Raw genomic sequence first — 6445 nt, forward strand, 5'->3', positions numbered from 1 at the left:
GGTGACCCCAAATAAATGGGACAGGCAGCACCCTTGGGGGAGCATCGCCGGATGCTTGCCTCGCTCCTGTTGTCTTTTTAAAGCATCTTTAGGCCACCCTTGGCAGGTGCTCAGGGGTGCAGACCCCAGGTCTGACCCAGAGTGGCTGTCACCTCTCAGGGTTGTGACTGACTGCAAAAGGAGATGCTCAGGACAGGGCTCCCCCCAGCTTCTGCCCTACAGCTGCCCACATATCACTCAGGACCAGCAGCTTGCACACAGATAAGCCCCTGCCTCTCCTTGCCAGAACGGGGCTCCCCTGCAGTCCCCATCATCTCAGCGCATCCCAGAAGGCTGGGACAAGCGTAGGGTCCCGGCCCCTGTGGGAGCAGCCGCTGCGGCTCCGTGCCACGCTCTCCTCTCCCAGCTCTGCGGCTGCTGGAGTGCAGACTGGGCCATGCTCCGCGGCCTCTGCTCTCCCGTGCTGTCCCTCCAGGGCTAATTGAATCGTGTGGCTGGAAATTGAATCCAATTGAACAGATTAAATGAGCCGGGTTCGCCGCTCACTGCAGCGCAGCTCAGCCTTGCCAGGCTGCTGCCAGAGGCTGGGAGCTCCCGGGAGTCCCGTGGGGGCACGAAGGAGTTGGGGAGGCTGCAGGGAGGTGGGCTGGTTCTCCAGCTTTGCTTTGACAGATGAACCCTCAACCATTTCTCCGTGACATGCAGCCTGGCCAGGTCCTAGGGCCCACAGGTCACTGCTACCAGTGACAGGTCACTACAACCTGTGCATGGTTGGGTTTTACTCGTTTCCTCTCTGAAGCAATTAGTGACTAATTAGTGGGAGCTCCTCTGCTCCAGGGTTCAACCAGGGTCCTCCCAGTGGCGTACGGGGGTGAGGATGCCCTAATAACCTGTGGCTGCGGCAGCTGTGGCTGCGCCTTGCTCAGCAGCTCCAAGCCGGTTGCTCTCCCAGCCTACGGCAAGTGATGCTCCAGCAGCACCAGTCTGCATCACCCTGGCCCCCGTGCCCTGCTTTCGGCCCCCCTGCTGTGGCCATTGCCAGCCCAGTGGGATGGGGTGGGCAACAGAGAGCAGTGTCCTGAGACTACAGTTGCAGCATGGACATCCCCTCCCACGGAGTGAGCTCGGGCATGGGGCCCTGCCCTGGCAGAGCAGGAGGACGCGTGTCCGCAGCATGGACTGGCTCGTGACAGAGATGCACGCTCGTTTTCATAGCAGATCTGAGCTGCTGAAAGGGCCCCTGGTGTGGCATCCAGCGTGGTGTAAGTGAAGGTTGGAAACAGTATCTGGTTCCTCTTTAAATAAAAGCTGAGCCCACAGGCACTGAGCACACAAACACGAGATGCTCTGTAATGCTGGGAGGGCTCGTGACACTCGGGGTTCCTCCTGAGTCCGGGAATGCTCCAGCCCAATCTCCGCTCTCTAAAACAAGTGCTTTTCTTCACACAGATTTTGCATCTGTTATGCAGAAGCAGCAGAGAAATGTTCAGGGTGGACACAGAGCCCCCCGCAGCCCGCCCAGCAGTGGGGCCATGCTGGGGAGTCCCCTCCTTGCTGCAGGCGTGGGCAGAGGCAGGTGACCGGCTTTCGAGGATGCAGAGTGTGATGCAAAGTCCTTTCTCCCTCCTGCACACACAGATTTCTCCCACCTGCTACTTTGCATTTGACAAAGGAGGTTCCCTTTCTCCTGCAGCATTCCTGCTTGCAAGGCTCGCCCAGCAGCTTGCAGGCATCTGTTCCTCCTCTAGCTTTGCAAGATTTTCAGCAGCTGAAATTCCCCCCCACAGCTAAATCTCCCAGTGGCTCCCACCTACCCGTGTGTCTCTGCGGGGTGGGCTTGCAGAGATGGGAGTTGTCCTCCCCTGTCTGCCCCAGCTGCCTGTGTCCTGGGTGATGCCCTGCTGGGGCATCACCTCCCCAGGACCTGCCGGCCTGCTGTAGCTGCTCCCCCAATGCTCGGGACCCCAGGCCTGCAGAGACCAAGGGGCTCATCTAAGTCTTGTGCCATCCAGATCCATTTCCTCTGCGGATGTAGTAAATATTGTGGTTTATTCCCGAGCGAGCCCATTTGCCCTGCCTGGAGCACCCCCCCAGCCGCTTGCATACCCACGAGCATCCCTCCTCCGGGCTGGGGGGCTGCGTGGGCCCTGGGAGGGGAATAGCCCCCAGTGCCGAGCTGCTCGTCTCCCATCTAAGGCTGCAGTTTGCTGGCATTTTTGCAAGGAGTGAAGCTGCCTTAAGGAGCTCCCGTTTCTGCCCTCCGTTCCTGGAACCGGCCCCTGGGTGCCGTGTCCCATGTCCCAGCCCAGGAGCTGCCCGGGAGCCCTCTCTGCTGGGCAGACCTGACCCTCACCGCCGAGCGTAAATCTGAGCCCAGAGGCAGCAGGTGACCGCAGCCAAAATAAGATTAATGACATCTGCTGAGAGCACATCCCGAGGCCTGCTGTTGATGACCATGGCTTTAAAATACTGTTAACAGTGGATAAAGCACCATGATTTAGAGCACTGCGCAATTACATCTCTGTTTGAAATTTCCTAAAGATAGGATCAGAATCCCGAGCCCTGCTCTCTGCTTTTCTGATAGAATTAGTAAGAATGGAGATATGCAATTAGGCAACGCGCAGGCTGGTAGGGCAGATCGATGCCTTGTGGTTACCTAATGAAGTGTTAAATTGCATCTTTCCCTCTCCCTGTCCCCCTGTAACAGCCGCAGCGGGCTGTTTGCAGAGGCCTGCAGGGTTCATGCCTGGGGGAGAGCCCCCTGCACCCCTCTACCCCAGCCTGGCTTCATGGTGGTGGGGCGCGGACCCCAGCACTCCTGCCTCCTTTCCAGGCTCTTCTTGCTTCTGTGGATGGGAGCAGTTTGGGATCGTCTTGGGCTTTGTGTCGAGCCTGGGGTTTTCAGCAGGGCTCCGTGGGGACACGTGCATCAGCAGCAGCTGAGAGCAGGCTGCTGCCCCCAGAGCCGGGGGATCCCAGCAGGAAGCTGGAGACATGGATGAGCCGAAGGGATCGGCCCCATATTGCAGGGTGAGTGTCCTGGAGAGGAACAGGGATGGTTGTGGGTGGGCTTGGCTCAGTCCAGGCTGGGTCTGGATGTGGCTGGTGGCAACCTGGCACAGCTCTGCCTGCAGTGGGGCTCTGCATCCAGCTCTCCGGGCAACACCGGAGCATCCCCAAACTTGTCCCCTTCCCCAGTTACTCCTGACAAGGCTGCGCTGGCCGCACGCTGACCTGGGGACAAAGCAGCTCCCTGGACAGCGTGGCCCTGTGCACACCTCCCGGGCCTCTCGCCCCGGCTCAGAGCTGTTCCCAGCTGCAGCTCCGCTGCCCGGGGAGCAGTGTTAATCCCGTGCAGATGTCCTTTATCGAAGTGCTGCCACCGCTGACAGGGTGACGGATGGGCCACTTAAGGAACGCGCCTCACACTCGGGCCGATGCGAATGGGTGATTTCCATCACAGCGAGAGTGGATGGGTTGTGCCGGGGACACCCTGCCTCCGAGAGACACACAGCCCGGGGTGCAGCACCCCTCGAGCCGCCAGCTCACCTCCCTCCTTGCATCTTCTGCCTGCCCCCCTGTTCTCCATCCCGAGGCACCCCACTGCTGGCTGTGCCAAGCCCTGGGGCTGGTTTACGTGGCCCTGTTTTCCCCAGTGGCTCTCTGCTGCTCTCCCAGAGATGAGCTGGAGGACCTGGGTGCTTTCACAGGACCCCTGCCCACCCCAGCAGGCTGGATCCAGCCACTTGCCTGTCCTCCGCACTTCCCTGGCCCTGGGCATCAGGGTACCGGCTTCACGGTGAGCTGTGCCCCATTTGCTGTGGAGCCTGCGCCACTTCTTGGCCAGCTGGGACATGGCCCTCCCTCCCAGTTACCCCTTGTAATTGTAGCCACCGGAGCTCTTCCCATCCTCTGGAAACAGTTAATCCAGCGCCGTCTGCAGGAGCACGGACCACCAGCCCTGCCTGCAGACGGCTCCTGCCCACCCCGGACCTGCTGATTGTTTTCACGGCAGACGTGGACGTGGCCAGCGGCAGCGGGGCTGCACGAGGCACGAGAGCGTTGATTAAAGCCTCGGACACCGCTTAGGTGATTTTTCCCAGCCAGGCCCAGCCTTTCTGCATCGGCCGCACATCCCGGTGAGACGTGCCGCAAAGGGATGCTCTCTGCACTCCGGTGTGACTTTGCCGCTGTGCCCGTCCCTGGCCAGACGTGTTTACCGAGGCGTCTCTGCCCGCAGTGCACCCACAGCAGGGCCCCTGCCTGCGGGCGGGCAGGGACCGGACCCGTTCCTGCAGCAGAAAGGCAGCAGCAGCTGGCAGTGGGCTGCTCCCACCCTGGCATCCTGCAGACCCCCGGCTCCCAGTGCCCGGAGGAACATTTAGGGGAGGATGTTGTATTTTTCCCAAGCAGAGAAAGGCTCAAAGGCTGTGAATCCTGGCAGGATGCCCAGCCCTCGTCTCTGCTAAGGAAAGGAGCCGTGACCAGTGAGCAAGCGAGCTGTGTCCCCTGTTTTCTACACTGCAGGGAGGGTGGGCTGTGTCAGTCTGGCCCTGGGGCTGCCCCATTCTACCCCATGGTACCCATCAACCTGCCCAACTTTCCCCCCTCTCTCCAGCCTGGCAAAGCATCTCTCGCTTGCCTGCAGGAACAGGAGCACTTAGCTGGGATAAAAATAGCCATGTTTGCCTCCCAATGGACTGGGGATGGCAGAAGGTGAAAAATTCCCCCATACAGCTCTGCTGGGCCCACCACATCCGCAGCGGGATGAACCCACAGGATGCTGGAGATGGGGCGGGTGAGCCTGGGCACCGCTCACGCAGCCCCCCCGACCGAGGCTACCTCCCTGGGACACCTCTGGTCCCCGGGGGCTGCTGAGTAGATGCAGCCGAGGGTGCAATGGAGAGGATGGAGAGGGAGGGCAAGGAGCAGCAGGATGGACAAGCCCAGCAGCGCAGGGCGTCCCTGGGCTGCCGGGCTCCAACTCCGCTCATCAGGCTAAGCGGCGGGGGCATCACCAGGGCTGTCCCGGGAGTTTCTCTCCAGCCGGTCAGTGCATGCAGGCTCTGCGGCAGTGGCCGGGCCACGGGGAGGGCTGGGGGAATGTGTTTAGTTCTCTGAGCATTTCTCCACTGCGTTTTCCTCGCTAAATGGTTCTTATTTTTAGATCCAGTCAGTTGCTAAGCATCGCTGCCTCGCTAAGGCGGCTTCTTTCATGGCTTAACACCAAAGCACGCTGACAACACGCTGCCGCGTGAGCGCGGCCCTCCCTCCTCGCTGCTCTGGATTCCCTTTCTGCCCTGTGGCTCCCGTGGGCCAGGAGGGACAGGCTGGCCGCAGGGACTGGGACGGGATGCTTTGCCTCCCCCCGGCTCCTGATCCCCTCTGTCTGTCTGCATACATCAGAAGATGAAGGGAGGAGAGCTGGGAAACGCTGGGAGCTGGGCAGCCCCCCGAGTTGTGCTCAGGACCCCTGGCACAGTGCAAACTGGCAGCACACGGGCAGCGGCGAGACAAAAGCCCCTGGCTTTGCCCATGGCAGGGATTCTTCAGCACAGTTTGCATCCCCGGGGCTGGCGTCCTGCACAGATGGCAGCAAATAACCGGGGGCAGCAGTGGGACCTCCAGCCCCCAGTGCCAGATGTACCGGTGGGGCTGTGAGCTCCTCTCTTGGCAGCACCGTGCCCCTGAAGCCCCCCCCCCAGCTGTGCTGCTGCTTCACCCCTTCCCTAAAATCCTGCTAAAGGCTGCAACTCTGAATGGGCAACCCGTGCTCGGGGTGGGGGGCGGCGGGGGGGACCTGCTCCTGTGCTTGGCTGCAAGCAGGTGGAGGAGGGCCACCCTCCCACACCCCCGCTGTGTCGCTTGGCCGCTGCACGTCCCCTCCGCCTCTGACCGACTTCCCACCCAGCTTCTCCCCCGATGCAGCAGCCGCGCTGGACCGGGCAGGGCTGGGGTCCCTCCTTCCTCTGTAGCTCCTGGGGGTCCCAAGGCACAGCCCGGCGTGGGCACCGACACGCAGAGCTTGGGGGGGCCCTCGCTCCCCCGCAGCGGGCTGAGGGGTCTGCGCTCCTCCTGCTGCCCCGCGCCTTCGCCATCCCCGTCCCCTTCTCCGTCCCCCGGGGCTCACCCAAACCGCCGGAGACCCCCATCTCGGTACAGCCTGGAGCAGCTCCTCCTCCCTGCCTCTTCCCCGGAGGCCCCCCCGCCGCCCCCGGCCGTGCCTCAGTTTCCCCGCGGCGGTGCGGCGCAGGCGGCGGGGCCGCGCCGGCGGCTCCCGGGAGGAGGCGGGGAAGGACGGGAGGGAGGGGGCGGCCGTGCCCAGCCCCGGCGGCGGCGGCAGCGGCGGCGGGGAACGGGGCGGCTGCGCGCTCCTGCCTGCCGTACCGAGCCGTACCGAGCCGAGCTCCCCGGCACCGCCGGCCCCTTCCTGCTGCCGCGGTGA

This window comes from Calonectris borealis, chromosome 7 (genome assembly GCF_964195595.1).
Source record: "Calonectris borealis chromosome 7, bCalBor7.hap1.2, whole genome shotgun sequence".
NCBI classification, from domain to species: Eukaryota; Metazoa; Chordata; class Aves; order Procellariiformes; family Procellariidae; genus Calonectris; species Calonectris borealis.